This window comes from Pan troglodytes, chromosome 3, assembly GCF_028858775.2.
Source record: "Pan troglodytes isolate AG18354 chromosome 3, NHGRI_mPanTro3-v2.0_pri, whole genome shotgun sequence".
NCBI classification, from domain to species: domain Eukaryota; kingdom Metazoa; phylum Chordata; class Mammalia; order Primates; family Hominidae; genus Pan; species Pan troglodytes.
The window spans coordinates 151,366,470-151,382,587 of NC_072401.2; the positions used below are offsets into that span (position 1 = coordinate 151,366,470).

The 16,118-nt window shown below is 35.1% G+C and overlaps 1 protein-coding gene across 21 annotated transcripts in view; it reads right to left on the reverse strand.

Annotated features, from left to right (window-relative positions):
* IQCM (IQ motif containing M) overlaps positions 1-16,118 on the reverse strand; it is a 464,883-nt gene that overhangs the window by 237,815 nt on the left and 210,950 nt on the right. The gene's annotated exons all lie outside the window — the stretch shown is intronic.

Genomic DNA, 16,118 nt, shown 5'->3' on the forward strand with positions numbered 1-16,118 from the left:
AAACATCAGGAGAAACCAACCCCACGGACACCTTAATCTTGGACTTCCAGCCCCCAGAACTGTAAGAAAATAAATTTATGTTGTTTAGTCTGTGGTATTTTCTTATGGTATCCCTAACACACTAAAACACACAGTAACAAATAAAACAGTAGTTCTAACATTCACAATGTCTGTAACAAAGCAAGCTTATTTTCAGTGAAAAATTGCTTCCATAGGTTTTTCAAATAAACCTGGCATAATATACCAGCTTCAACAGCATCACTTCCAACAATTTATGGATTTTTCTTATATAATCCTTCAATATTAGTCAAAGATAAGAAGAATAACTGAGGAAGATAATTCTACAAGACCCCAGAAAAACTGGGCCATTGCCTGTCTGGTCATTCAGTGTGGTCCAAATGTAAAATTGATAGCTAGAGGCACTGATGTCTTGCATATCTACTTTATAATCTTCCAGGACAATTTTTGTATAAAATAGCTTTTAAAAAATAGGGAAGAGGAATTTGAAGTAAACTTGATAAATGAGTAAAATGGTTAGAGGATTTTGAGTTGTTAGTGTTGTTGTCTCCCTCAGGCGCTCTAAGAAGTCAGTAACAAAAATTTATTGGTCAGTGATATATGGTGTGCTCATGATACCACAAGGAAAGTGATTATTTTAGTTTTGCATTTTAAGTTTCAAAGGTGTCATTGACAACCAAAGCCAAAAATGTCTCTTCTATAAACTCTCAAGAGATATAAAGAGCCAATGTAAAGATGAAACGTGGAAGAAAGTGTGTTTATCCTGCAAAAATACTCAGCATTGACATACACTGATTTCTAAAACATTTTAAACAAATCACAAATCTCTTTTACTGAGTTAAGCTTCATTCTGACTTATGCTGCCATCTCAGATGCAATCTTACTAGTAAGTGTTAATTTCATTTCATGGCATTCATTTCTTAAGAACTAACATTGACCTTTCTTCGGGAACACAACAGTAACCCAGAAAATTGTTGTGCATCATCTCTCAATATTTGTTACATTTAGAATTCCCTGATCATGTTTCCTTTTTCAAAGTAAACAATAATCCTCAAGAATAATACTGTACTTTTTTAAATGTATGTACAACATGTAAATGATAATAAAGCAGGAAGCAGGACCTATATTTTAAATGTCACCCTCAAGATGTTCCGTGACACATTTTCATGGCTATAAAAATACTAATGGCCAGGAAAAAATTGTTAATCTTGATATTTCATACTTTTACACAAAACAATACACTTGGATTGGGACACACTGTCCTTCTGTGCTACTACTGTTTACACTTGCCAACTTAATTTTTTTTTCAAGTCCTTCCTTCTTGGCCAGACTAACTGAATTGGCACATTCTCCATAATAAGGGGTGGCAAATGTGAAGGCTGTTAAGTAAAACAATCTCAGACAAACATTCCTGAGGATTTCCTTTCTTTAGATGTCCTCTGTGATTCTATTTTCTCTCTTCCAACTTCACTGCCTTTGCAACCTCCATTGATGTTTTCTACCTAACATAATTAGCGATTGATTTTTTCTTTTTCTTTCCTTTTTTTTTTTTTTTTTTTTTTTTTTTGCTTTCCTTTTTGCAAAGTAAATATCGCCTTTGTTATAAGGGGTCTGGTGTTTTTCTAAGTCTTAGTCTTCTACATACTTATATATTCACATCTCAAGTCTATTCTGCCTTGATGTTTCACCTCTATTTTCTCTTAAATTCTTTCTCTCTTCTTTACACAGCCACTACCTGCTTCTTTCAACTTCTTTTTTTATTATTATACTTTAAGTTCTGGGATACATGTACAGAACGTGCAGATTTGTTACATAGGTACACACATGCCACGGTGGTTTGCTGCACCCATCAATCCATCATCTGCATTAGGTTTTTCTCCTAATGCTATCCCTCCCCTAGCCCCTTGCCTGCCAACAGGCCCCAGTGTGTGATGTTCCCCTCCTTGTCTCCACGTGTTCTCATTGTTCAACTCCCACTTATGAGTGAGAACATGCAGTGTTTGGTTTTCTGTTCCTGTGTTGGTTTGCTGAGAATGATGGTTTGCAGCTTCATCCATGTCCCTGCAAAGGACATGAGCTCATCCTTTTTTATGGCTGCATAGTATTCCATGGTGTATATGTGCCACATTTTCTTTATCCAGTATATTATTGATGGGAATTTGGGTTGGTTCCAAATCTTTGCTATTGGGAACAGTGCTGCAATAAACATATGTGTGCATGTGTCTTTACAGTAGAATGATTTATCATCCTTCTTTAAAAACCTGGTCTTCCCAGGCCAATGCATTTGGAGTGACACATTCTAAACACTTGGCTGAATATGTAAGTCATTTATTAAACTCCCCTGGAAAAATTTTCAAATTTTTGTAACAACCTAAATAGATGTACTGAAAACTACTTTTCATACTCCTTTTCCCCACATATTTTCTCAAATCCCACAGTTTAACTGGTACCAAGCTTCTGATAATTTACACAATATTTTTACACCTGAGGCTTCTTTCTAAAAAAGCACCTATATAATCCATCAATTCCCTTCCTCTTTTCAAATATCATTGGATGATTTTTTCTTTTGACAATTCCTTCATGGTCTAATGATTAAATTCTTTCATTTATAAACCATAAATCTTTAGCCTTCAATTTTTGCATCTTAATTATAGATACATTTCATTTAACTCCTATTAGCATAAAATTATAAAATATGTAATTTATAATTGGCCTACTATGCCCCAACACTTACACCCAAATGTGGTTAAAGGTTTTTTTTTTTAATACTTTAAGTTCTAGGGTACATGTGCACAACGTGCAGGTTTGTTACATATGTATACATGTGCCATAATGGTGTGCTGCACCCATTAACTCGTCATTTAGCATTAGGTATATCTCCTAATGCTATCCCTCCCCACTCCTCCCACCCCACGACAGGCCCCGGTGTGTGATGTTCCCCACCCTGTGTCCAAGTGTTCTCATTGTTCAATTCCCACCTATGAGCACAAACATGCGGTGTTTGGTTTTCTGTCCTTGCAATAGTTTGCTGAGAATGATGGTTTCCAGCTTCATCCATGTCCCTATAAAGGACATGAACTCATCCTTTTTTATGGCTGCATAGTATTCCATGGTGTATATGTGCCACATTTCCTTAATCCAGTCTATCACTGATGGACATTTGGGTTGGTTCCAAGTCTTTGCTATTGTGAATAGTGCCACAATAAACATACGTGTACATGTGTCTTCACAGCAGCATGATTTATAGTCCTTTGGGTATATACCCAGTAACAGGATGGCTGGGTCAAATGGTATTTCCAGTTCTAGATCTTTGAGGAATCGCCACACATTGTCTTCCACAACGGTTGAATTAGTTTACAGTCCCACCAACAGTGCAAAAGTGTTCCTATTTCTCCACATCCTCTCCAGCACCTGCTGTTTCCTGACTTTTTAATGACCGCCATTCTAATTGGTGTCAGATGGTATCTCACTGTGGTTTTGATATGCATTTCTCTGATGGCCAGTGATGATGAGCATTTTCTCATATACCTGTTGGCTGCATAAATGTCTTCTTTTGAGAAGTGTCTGTTCATATCCTTCACCCACTTTTTGATGGGGTTGTTTGATTTTTTTCTTGTAAATTTGTTTAAGTTCTTTGTAAATTATGGATATTAGCCCTTTGTCAGATGGGTAGATTGCAAAACTTTTCTCCCATTCTGTAGGTTGCCTGTTCACTCTGATGGTAGTTTCTTCTGCTGTGCAGAAGCTCTTTAGTTTAATTAGATCCCATTTGTCAATTTTGGCTTTTGTTGCCATTGCTTTTGGTGTTTTAGACATGAAGTCCTTGCCCATGCCTATGTCCTGAATGGTATTGCCTAGGTTTTCTTCTAGGGTTTTTATGGTTTTAGGTCTAACATTTAAGTCTTTAATCCATCTTGAATTAATTTTTGTATAAGGTGTAAGGAAGGGATCCAGTTTCAGCTTTCTACATATGGCTAGCCAGTTTTCCCAGCACCATTTATTAAATAGGGAATCCTTTCCCCATTGCTTGTTTTTGTCAGGTTTGTCAAAGATCAGATGGTTGTAGATGGGTGGTATTATTTCTGAGGGCCCTGTTCTGTTCCATTGGTCTATATCTCTGTTTTGGTACCAGTACCATGCTGTTTTGGTTACTGTAGCCTTGTAGTATAGTTTGAAGTCAGGTAGCATGATGCCTCCAGCTTTGTTCTTTTGGCTTAGGATTGTCTTGGCTATGTGGGCTCTTTTTTGGTTGCATATGAACTTTAAAATAGTTTTTTCCAATTCTTTGAAGGAAGTCATTGGTAGCTTGATGGGGATGGCATTGAATCTATAAATTACCTTGGGCAGTATGGCCATTTTCATGATATTGATTCTTCCTATCCATGAGCATGGTATGTTCTTGAATTTGTTTGTGTCCTCTTTTATTTCGTTGAGCAGTGGTTTGTAGTTCTCCTTGAAGAGGTCCTTCATATCCCTTGTAATTGGATTCCTAGGTATTTTATTCTCTTTGAAGCAATTGTGAATGGGAGTTCACTCACGGTTTGGCTCTCTGTTTGTCTGTTATTGGTGTATAGGAATGCTTGTGATTTTTACACATTGATTTTGTATCCTAAGACTTTGCTGAAGTTGCCTACCAGCTTAAGGAGATTTTGGGCTGAGATGATGGGGTTTTCTAAATATACAATCATGTCATCTGCAAACAGGGACAATTTGCCTTTCTCTTTTCCTAATTGAATACCCTTTATTTCTTTATCCTGCCTGATTGCCCTGGCCAGAACTTCCAACACTATGTTGAATAAGAGTGGTGAGAGAGGGCATCCTTGTCTTGTGCCAGTTTTCAAAGGGAATGCTTCCAGTTTTTGCCCATTCAGTATGATATTGGCTGTGGGTTTGTCATACATAGCTCTTATTATTTTGAGATACATCCCATCAATACCTAGTTTATTGAGAGTTTTTAGCATGAAGCGTTGTTGAATTTTGTCGATGGCCTTTTCTGCATCTACTGAGATCATCATGTGGTTTTTGTCTTTGGTTCTGTTTATAGGATGGATTATGTTTATTGACTTGCATATGTTGAACCAGCCTTGCATCCCAAGGATGAAGCCCACTTGATCATGGTGGATAAGCTTTTTGATGTGCTGCTGGATTCGGTTTTTCAGTATTTTATTGAGGATCTTTGCATCGATGTTCATCAGAGACATTGATCTAAAATTCTCTTTTTTTGTTGTGTCTCTGCCAGGCTTTGGTATCAGGATGATGCTGGCCTCATCAAATGAGTTAGGGAGGATTCCCTCTTTTTCTATTGATTGGAATTGTTTCAGAAGGAATGGTACCAGCTCCTCCTTGTACCTCTGGTAGAATTTGGCTGTGAATCCATCCGGTCCTGGACTATTTTTGATTGGTAGGCTATTAATTATTGCCTCAATTTCAGAGCCTGTTATTGGTCTATTCAGGGCTTCAACTTCTTCCTGGTTTAGTCTTGGGAGGGTGTATGTGTCGAGGAATTTATCCATTTCTTCTCGATTTTCTAGTTCATTTGCATAGGGGTGTTTATGGTATTCTCTGATGGCAGTCTGTATTTCTATGGGATCAGTGGTGATATCTCCTTTATCATTTTTATTGCATCTACTTTATTCTTCTCTCTTTTCTTCTTTATTAGTCTTGCTAGCGGTCTATCAATTTTGTTGATCTTTTCAAAAAACCAGCTCCTGGATTCATTGATTTTTTGAAGGGCTTTTGTGTCCTACCTCCTTCAGTTCTGCTCTGATCTTAGTTATTTCTTGCCTTCTGCTAGCTTTTGAATGTGTTTGCTCTTGCTTCTCTAGTTCTTTTAACTGTGATGTTGGGGTGTCAATTTTAGATCTTTCCTGCTTTCCCTTGTGGGCATTTAGTGCTATAAATTTCCCTCTACAAACTGCTTTAAATGTGTCCCAGAGATTCTGGTATGTTGTGTCTTTGTTCTCATTAGTTTCAAAGAACATCTTTATTTCTGCCTTCATTTCATTATGTACCCAGTAGTCCTTCAGGAGCAGGTTATTCAGTTGCCATGTAGTTGAGCGGTTTTGAGTGAGTTTCTTAATCCTGAGTTCTAGTTTGATTGTACTGTGGTCTGAGAGACAGTTTGTTGTAATTTCTGTTCTTTTACATTTGCTGAGGAGTGCTTTACTTCCAACTATGTGGTCAATTTTGGAATAAGTGTGACGTCATGCTGAGAAGAATGTATATTCTGTTGATTTGGGGTGGAGAGTTCTGTAGATGTCTATTTGGTCCACTTGGTGCAGAGCTGAGTTCAATTTCTGGATATCCTTGTTAACTTTCTGTCTCGTTGATCTGTCTAATGTTGACAGTGGGGTGTTAAAGTCTCCTATTATTATTGTGTGGGAGTCTAAGTTTCTTTTAGGTCTCTAAGGACTTGCTTTACGAATCTGGGTGCTCTTGTATTGGATGCATATATATTTAGGATAGTTAGCTCTTCTTGTTGAATTGATCCCTTTACCATTATGTAATGGCCCTCTTTGTCTCTTTTGATCTTTGTTGGTTTAAAGTCTGTTTTATCAGAGACTAGGATTGCAACCCCTGCTTTTTTTTGTTTGCCATTTGCTTGGTAGATCTTCCTCCATCCCTTTATTTTTTAAGTAGGAAGGGATTTTCTGGGTTTTAAACAACCTTGTGACCCTACCAGAAACATTAATAAACACATCACTCACATAATACGAAATGTTTGTTTAAATAGGTACTGTGAAGAGAAAATTATTAATTGTAAATACATATAAAATTACAAATTATATACTAAAACATGTGAAGTAAACTGAAGAGTTTTTTTCTGCTAGGCTGGGCTATTAACACTAGCATTTGCCCTGAAGAAGTCAGTCATGTCCCTAGTGCCTTCTGTGAAATAGCAGTGGGCTGCATTCTTTATGCTGCTACTAATACGATTTAAACAGAAAAAATGTCAATCACTTGCACACATGCAGAATCAGGAGGTACCAAACACATCTTTCTGAGATTTTTCACAAGCCAATCTCTTTACATTCTTGAATTTGAGAGCTTCCAGGAATGCAAACAAACGACAGGATGGTTTAAAAGCCATATAACCACCCATGGGAGTTATGCAAAATCTTCTCATGGAGCCAGACCAGCCTCCACTTTGGAAGGTGGTCTTAAGTGTAGTATTCCCTTTATTTACATTTCTTTACAGAGGTGAAGGTAACCCAAAGATAATGCTGGTCACTTTGTAATAGCCATGGCTTCAAAAAGCCATTCAACATTCAGATTAGGAAAGACTGGAGAAGATGACACAGAAAAATACATGTTGCTCATCTACCAGTCACTAGAGAAAATTTCTTTAACCTTCACAAAAAATTAAAACCACAGAAATTTAATCATTTGTGTAGGTATTTAAGCTAAGTGTAGGAGGCAATACATAGGCTGAAGAGAAGGAGGGAAATGGATAGGGAACTTTGCATCCCAATATAAGCCCCTGTAAAGGTTGGAATCTATTTGAAAAAAGATACAAGGGGATTGCTGTTTCTAGGAATATGTTCATAGTAACAAATCTCAACATAATCCAACAATAAATTCTAAAAACATAAAAATAAACGATGTTGTTTCATGCATGGCTGAGCTGATGGGAAAGTAATGGAATTCCATTCTGGCCAAACACTGAAATGTTGAAATTACTGTTTTATAATTTCAGAAGCTTGTCTTTGCCTTGGGGATGGTATGGCAATTTCTGACAGCTTAGAGTCTAGGTTTTAATGACCTGCATGCCCTGCAGTTGAGAGGTAAACATTGGAACCCAGAGTACCAAGGAAAGTCAAATCTAAGAAAAGTACTCATAAAACCCAAGTCTTGGAAGGGCAGTAGACTTAAGGCATAAACCAAGATTTTTTAAATGTCCTGTAGAAAGAGAGAGACTGTGAGACCACATACACACTGTGGCCTTGGCTCTGAGTGAAGAGATAAAATTCCTAGAAGTTCTCTAGGAATTTCTAATGACAATATACCATTTACCTAGATTTAGAGGTTCAATTCAGATTACTGTAATGCCGTACAAATCTGGGCCCCCACCAAAAAAGTTTGAAAATTTAGAATAAAAGTCGTCTCACCTTAGTAGTGCCCTAAAGCACTGGGTAAAAGCAATTTTATCAATCATTTTTAGGTTGCAGTTTAACCCACACTTCTAAGGATTCTCACAGTAAAATACCAAGAAAAATTAGCTCAAAATCAGGAAATTCAGTAAACATGAGAAAGCAGCAATCAAGGAATCAGAACCTACATATTCAGAACCTCAAAGACTAAATATACTGTAATTATTATTTACAGACTATAAAATAAGAATGAAATTCCATTTCTACATGTTTAGAGAAATATATTGAAGAAACAAAAAAATTATCAAAATTGACTGAGCAGACTTGGAAAGTAACAATCGACATTATAAAAATAAAACACATAATATTTAAAATTGGAAATTCAGTGAATAACAAAAGAAAATAATAGACACAGATAAAAAGAGAACTGATAATATAAACTATGAGGGATAAAAAAACACCTAGGTTGCAGCAGTGAGACAGAAAGAGATGGCAAATATTAAAAGAGGAAAAATAGTAAGGACAATGACAATTGAATGACTCACATATGTCTGATTAGAGATTTATAAAGTTTTTTCTTGTTGTTGTGCTTTTTTTCTTTGTTTTTTGTTTTTGAGACAGAGTCTCGCTCTGCTGCCCAGGCTGGAGTGCATTGGTATGATCTCGGCTCACTACAACCTCCACCTCCCAGGTTCAAGCAATTCTCCTGCCTCAGCCTCCCGAGTAGCTGGGATTACAGGCCCACGCCACCATGGCCAGCTAATTTTTGTATTTTTAGTAGAGATGGGGTTTTGCCATGTTAGCCAGGCTGGTCTCTAACTCGTGACCTCAAATGATCTGCCTGCCTCAGCCTCCCAAAGTGCTAGGATTACAGGTGTGAGCCACTGCACTAGACCTAGAGATTCATAAAAATTTTAATTAGAGTTTTATACAGAAATTATAGAAGACAGACAGTATTTGAAAATATAATGGCAGAGTTTTGTGTTTGGGGTTTTTGTTCTCAGAATTACTGAAAGACACTGATTTTCAGATATAAGAAGCCCAACAAAAATGGAGAATAGTTCAAAATAAACTACACTTACACACCTCATAACAACAAAATAAACTACACTTACACACCTCATGACAAAAAAAAAGTTCTTAGAAATAGAGTACATAGACATATTACCTACAAAAGAAAGGCAACTTGACAAACATCTTTTTTTACCCCCAGCAACAATGGTAGCCAGAAGACAGAAGAATGATAACTTCAAAATGCTAAGAAAGTATGGTTGAGAGGAAGAAAAAATACATTATCAATTGAAGTATTTTGCCAACTGACCCTTACTAATGGCACTTCTAAAGGATGTAGTTCAAGAAGGAAAATTATCCAAGAGGTCTGTGATGCTAGATGTAATGGCAAGTGAAATAATTGGGAAGCATATAGATAAACTTTAACAAACAACGACACAATGAAACAAAATAATTATGTCTAATTTTTGAGGTTTTAAAAAAGAAGGAACTAAACTCTAGAAGTTAAGTCAATCTACCATCGTTGTGTGGAATAAGAAAGTAGGGAGTTTAAGGTAAAATACATTAAAATCTACAGATTAACCATTTATTAAAAAATAAAAACAAAAATATAAATGCCAAGCTAGCAGAAATGAAAGATAGCACAAGAGGATACTTCAAAAAATAAGAGAATTATTTTTATTTCTTCTTCTTGGGCAAATAACAAGTACAAAATGGAAAGAACAAATAAAGGGCAAAAAGTGAAATGAAAGAAATGCATTTAAATACATTTTTAAAAATACAACCATGAGATGTTCACAAAGGAGAAATAAATAATTGCCCAGAAACATACAAAAATTCTCAACTTTATTTGTCATTAGGAAAATGTAAATTAAAATCACAAAGAAATATAATTTCATAAGTGCCAAATTGGCAAAGGTTAAAACTTTGACAGTATTAATTGTTTCCAAGTATATGAAGCAATGGAGACTCTCATAAACTGCTTCTGGAAGTGGAAAGCTGTTTGCTATTGCCTGGAAAAGTTGAACCTATGCTCACTTGACAGCACAGCCATTCCATGGTTAGGGATTATAGGAGTTGGTGGAGTAAATAGAGGAGCTGCTTATAGCTAGTGGCAATCAATTATTCAGGTAATCAATAATCAGTTATAGAGCTCCCACTGCACTGACCTTGCCCATCTGCCCCCAAGACTGGATGGCATATATATATATATATAATATGACATCCCAGATGCAACAGAATGCAGGTTCATATTGATGTTAGGAGTGCTTGCCCTAGAGAAACTGACACCTATGCTTCGGGAGACATATAAAAGAATGCTTGTAGCAGGTTTTTTCACAACAAGAAATAACTTTTTTAAAAGCAAAATATCTCTCAGCTATAGAAAGGATAAATAAATTATAGTATATTTATTCAATGGGATGTTGTGCATTGATGGAAATGAATGAACCATGGGATTATACAACCACATCAATAAAGATGAATGGATCACAAAAATACATTGTTGAGCAAAAAAGAGAGTGAAGAAATTATAATTACATTTACACAAAGTTATAAACAAGCAAAAGTAAACAAGACACTAACTAGGAATATGTGTACATGTGCTAAAATTGTATGGAAATGTAAGAGAATCATTAACATAAAATTAAGGAGATGTTTCCTCAGGATATGAAGAGAAGGAAAAAGACAAACAATGTTCTACTCCTTAAGCTTTGTGGGTCTTTTTTTTTTGAGTATTATTCCTTCACACACATGCAGGTATACATATATATACTCTTAAATGATTGACATATAAAACAATAGAAAATTTTTAATAAAATTGTGGAAATATTCCTTGAGCTTAAATTGAGCATATCACCCTGTGGTAATACGTTTGGCAGATATATGACAACTTCCTATAAGGTTATGTGGATCCAAATTTCTCCTGTGGCTTGTGTATGCTTTGGAAACTCTAAAATTGAAGAATGCCAAGCAATGAACAGCTGCTGCCAGGTGTTAATTACTTTATTCTGAAGTTTTAAATTGTACAAGTCTGTAATACTTGTTACTAATTTTTTATTAGCTGGAATTAAAACTTTATATCTAAAAGGCCAGACTGAAGAAATGAATTTCCATTTTATAATTTGGGGGCATTTTAATATACTTGTGTTCATATTGATGTTGAAGTTGATACTTAAAACTATGCAAGTTGATTATTTGCTTTTGAACATGATTCCCACCTTTGGATTTTAAGGGAGCCCCCTGAGTAGTTAATTTTTACTAAACAATTCAGTTATAAATTGGACAGTATTTTTAAAAATCGAATTAAATCCTTTTTACTTGTGTATTTATTGAGGACTAATTTGAATGTAAATCCATTCTAAATGATGAGTTCTGCTATTATTATGAGATTTATATTCTACGTGGCAGGTCTGGAGCTGCATCACAGAACTAATAAAAAATTGTTATATCTAACAATTAGAGTCTGCTTTGTGCTTTATGTGTATTATCTTCAATCTTCACCAAGACTCTGCAAAGCAGATGTTTTATTCCCACTTTTCCTGAGGAAACTGAAAAATTTAGTATCCTTCCCTTGATTCCACAAGTAAGAGATGGATAGGATTCAAATTCAATATACTAAAATTCAGAAAGTTAAATTGGGGATACAGGCGGGAAGTTTTTAATCTATGAAAATAGAATACAGTGAAAAAAGATAATGATGGAGTTCACATTAGATTTTTAATTACTTAGCCATCAGCAATTTTGTCTTCTACATTGTTTATTCATTTAGAAAAGATCTAGTGATTTTCTAGGGAGTCTCTGGGAATTAATCTTAATGGGATTTACAGCTGCCTATCAAAGGCACTGGGGTCAAAGGCTGCCCTAGCCTCCCAGTTACAACTTGACTATCACTCCTTGTTTGGAGGACTTTGATGGAGAATTATCTAAAAGAATGATTCTCAAACTTCAATGTGCTTATAAATCACCACGGATCTGATTCCTAGAGACTCAGGATATGCTTACATAAATATATCAGTTTGTTGAAATTGTCCAGATTAATCCATCTGGGTGAAAGCTCTATTATCCAAATACCTAGAAAATTTTTTCAGGACAATTTTGACATCAACTGTGGTCCTATTTCATTATTTGAGAATGTATTTCTAATATCTTTGATTGGGTATTATCTCATTCCTCAACTTTCACAGAGAAATGGCATTCCTACCCCACACAATGACTAAATTCATAGAATTTCTGCACTTCAGGTATTTATCAGGAAAAAAATTACCTCGTACACATTGTCACTACTTATAAAAAGCTCACTTAATGTGAATAATTTATGGAGAATCTTTTAAAACAGTGTTTCTCAAACTTTAAAGTGCTTATAAATCACTACAGATCTTCTGATTCAATAGATCGGGCTGGGACCTAAGATTCTACATTTCTAACAAATTCCTAGGTGATAACAATGCTACTGACCCATGGACAACACATAGAGTAGACAGGGCCAAAAATACATTCCTCCATTCCTCAAGATACCTTCAAATCTATCTCTGATTGAAACTAAGCCAGCATGTAGGTAAACTTAAACAATGACACAATGAAACAAAATAGTTGTGCTACCATTTAGGGAGAAACAGCAAGAAGAAAAGGCTGTACATGTTCAGTACAGATGCAATTTAAAAATATGTATATTTTTGATCTGCATTTGGTTGAATCCATAGATGCAGAACCTATGGATAAGGACGACCAACTGTTCTAGGATAATATTGTTTCCACACCACCTCCACAACAACCAACACCTCTAAGCCCTCCCATCCCTGAAAAAGTGCTTTCACCAAATTGTACTTCAGGCTTATAAATAAAATGAGGGTCAATATTTAGTATACTACTACATTTTATGAAAGTATATGTTTTAGTACATTACAGTCAACCCTTCATCTGGTTCTGCATCTGCAGATTCAACCAACATTGGATTAGAAATATGCTTTATATGGCCTGGCGCGGTGGCTCATGCCTGTAATCCCAGCACTTTGGGAGGCCAAGGCAGGCAGATCCCAAGATCGAGACCATCCTGGCTAACACGGTGAAACCCCGTCTCTACTAAAAATACAAAAACAAAATTAGCCAGGCGTGGTGGCTGTCGCCTGTAGTCTGAGCTACTTGGGAGGCTGAGGCGGGAGAATGGCGTGAACCCAGGAGGCGGAGCTTACAGTGAGCCAAGATTGTGCCACTGCGCTCCAGCCTGGGCGACAAAAAAAAAAAAAAAAAGAGAGAAAAAATATGCTTTTTACTAAACAACGAGAAATTAGAATACATCAATAAAAATATACAAGGAAAAAACAATACAGTATAAAAATTATTTACATGCTATTTACATCATATTATGTATTAAAAGTAAGCTAGAGATGATGTAAAGTATAGCGGAGGGCTTGTACAGGTTATACAAAAAATAGTATGCCACTTTACATAAGGAATTTGAACATTACTGGAATTTGGTATCTGCTGAATAGCAATTCAGAACCTCGAATACTAATTTGGATACTGGAACCAATCCCCTATGCATATAGTGAGATAACTGTATTCATTACATTTATTTCATAGTACCCTCTTTATTATCATCTACATGACACATATTTCTGGTTTGTTTGCGTTTATTTTATGGAAACACTCTGAATCAAGTGACCAAAAATTTATCCTCTTTTATTAATTGCTAAAATGTCCACGGCCAAATTTATGGCCTTCTTATTACAAACATCTAATATACCAAATTCCGAATCTGGATACTTACCTAAATCTTAATTTCTTATTTTCTATTTTCTTTTCCATAACCCCAATGTCTTTATTTATGTAATATTTCATGTTGTATAGATTTTTATAAGGTATCATAAATTCTTCATGAAATAATGTAATAAATTTTTAAATAATTTAATAAAGTTAATAATAGCTATAACATAGTAAGTCCTTACTATAACCCACTAATACTATGCTAAGCCCTTTTCATATATGATTATCTATTTTTTGTTGATTATCAGTTTGTCCTTTTTTATGCACTCTTGTTTTGGAATAGAAGAAGCAATAAAAATCCAAAAAATTCAAAACCAACACTATTTAGAGGGCAATTTAACCATATATAACAAAAGACAAAGGAAAAAGGTAGGAGTAGGAGAGGTACCAAAAATTCCACTGCAAGGAATTTATTGTAAAAAATTAAATCTACAATAACTTAACTACAAATATAGTGTACTACATTTTGCCAAAGCTCTGTTCAATTGCCAAATGACCAAAAAACAAGTTATTTCCATAAATAGGATATTGCTGTCATTTATTTCATGGTAAGAAATATATTAATCTATATAGAAAGGTTAATTTGAAAAAATAGTGGCTATTAAGTATTGTTATAATAATTATGGTTGATTTTCTCCTTATTTTGCTCATCTGAGTTTTCTTCAAAATATATGTATTGAAAGCATAATTTTAAAAAATCTTAACACATGATAAAAGACAAATGTTAAAAGGCAAAGGTTAAAAGTTATCTTACATGTTTGGTTCAAGAGTAAAACTGGAATCAGATTAGGAATCAATCACTGAGGACTCAAGTGTCTTAAAATAAACTTTCATCATTGATATGGCATCAATTGTTTGATAATTTCCTAACACAACAACTTGGTGTAGCCTCTTAATTACTACCAACCAGGTCTCACCATTTGTGACCTATTCTTCATTACTAGGATCCCCTAAGAGTCACAGTTTTGGGTTTGTGTCCCTATGATAGACTCAATCCTTCCATCTAGCCAATGCAACATGCCTTGCCTGTGGTCGAAAAAGTGGTCTTCTAATGAGTGTTAGAGAGTGTTAGAAAATAGATAAAGAGAAATCAACAAGAAAACTCCCTGACAAAATGAGAATGGCTACTGCAGAGAAGAGGAATAGTTAAAAAAAAAAGTCAACTTCAGAACAAAGAAATTAAGGACTGTATGAGTCTTTGTTGTCAATATAGAAAAAAAAATTACAGCAAAATGTAGACAACATCCTAAATTCAGCATTTTTACCCTTTTTCCTCTTCTTAATATTATAGCTGTGTTTTTCACTGCTTTTGAACTATGTGTATATGCACACCTGTGACATGTGCGTCCTCATCTCCTTATCTTTCCTAGTCTCCTTCACCAACTACTGCCACCACTACTGTTATTATTAGTACTACTGCTGCAAGTCTACAATTCTAAGACTCTGAAATGTATAAAAAGCTCTGAAAACCAAAAAAGTTTTCATAATATATATAAAGGTAAAACTTAACACCTGATTTTGGGTGGCAAAACCTGACCTAAGCTGACCAACACAAGGCCTATATAGTGGCCTCTATCTACGACTTGATGAGAATATGCATATGCTACAAATATTAGCAAGTGTAATTACTGGTTTGATTGTGAATCCACTTATCTTCTTACCTTTCTAAAATTTTAAATTTTCAGAATTCTTACATATGTGTAGGCCCAAGAGTTTCAAATAAAGGATTATATATCTACACAACTAATATAAGCTGTAACTATTACCACTGCTGCTGCATGTGTTATAAAACTTTGCCTTTATGTAGCTCTATATTTGTTATTCCAGATCATTCTAACAGCTCATCAGCCTAAAGGTGTATAACTAAAGATCCATCTATTGTTTAATGAATACATGACTTTTAAAACATTTTACCTGATCATTTAAAAAAAATACTGCAAATTTAAACCAACACAATATTAACAGCCACAATATCCAAAGCCTGTGGCCATAACCCTGGCTACTAGAACTTTCTAAGTCTTCTTATTATTACTACTGAAATTTTCATTAGTATTCAACATCCATGTCTGGTGTATTTTGTTTGATGAAAACAAGCTAATTAGTGCTAAACCTTCCCTAGTTCATAAATTTATTCCTAAGAACATTAAAAGGAAGTCAAGTGAGACATGTTCAGTAACAGATGTTTGCCTTATTTGGCTGCCTTTTTACAGTTTGTTCTCTTTCATTACTTTTTAA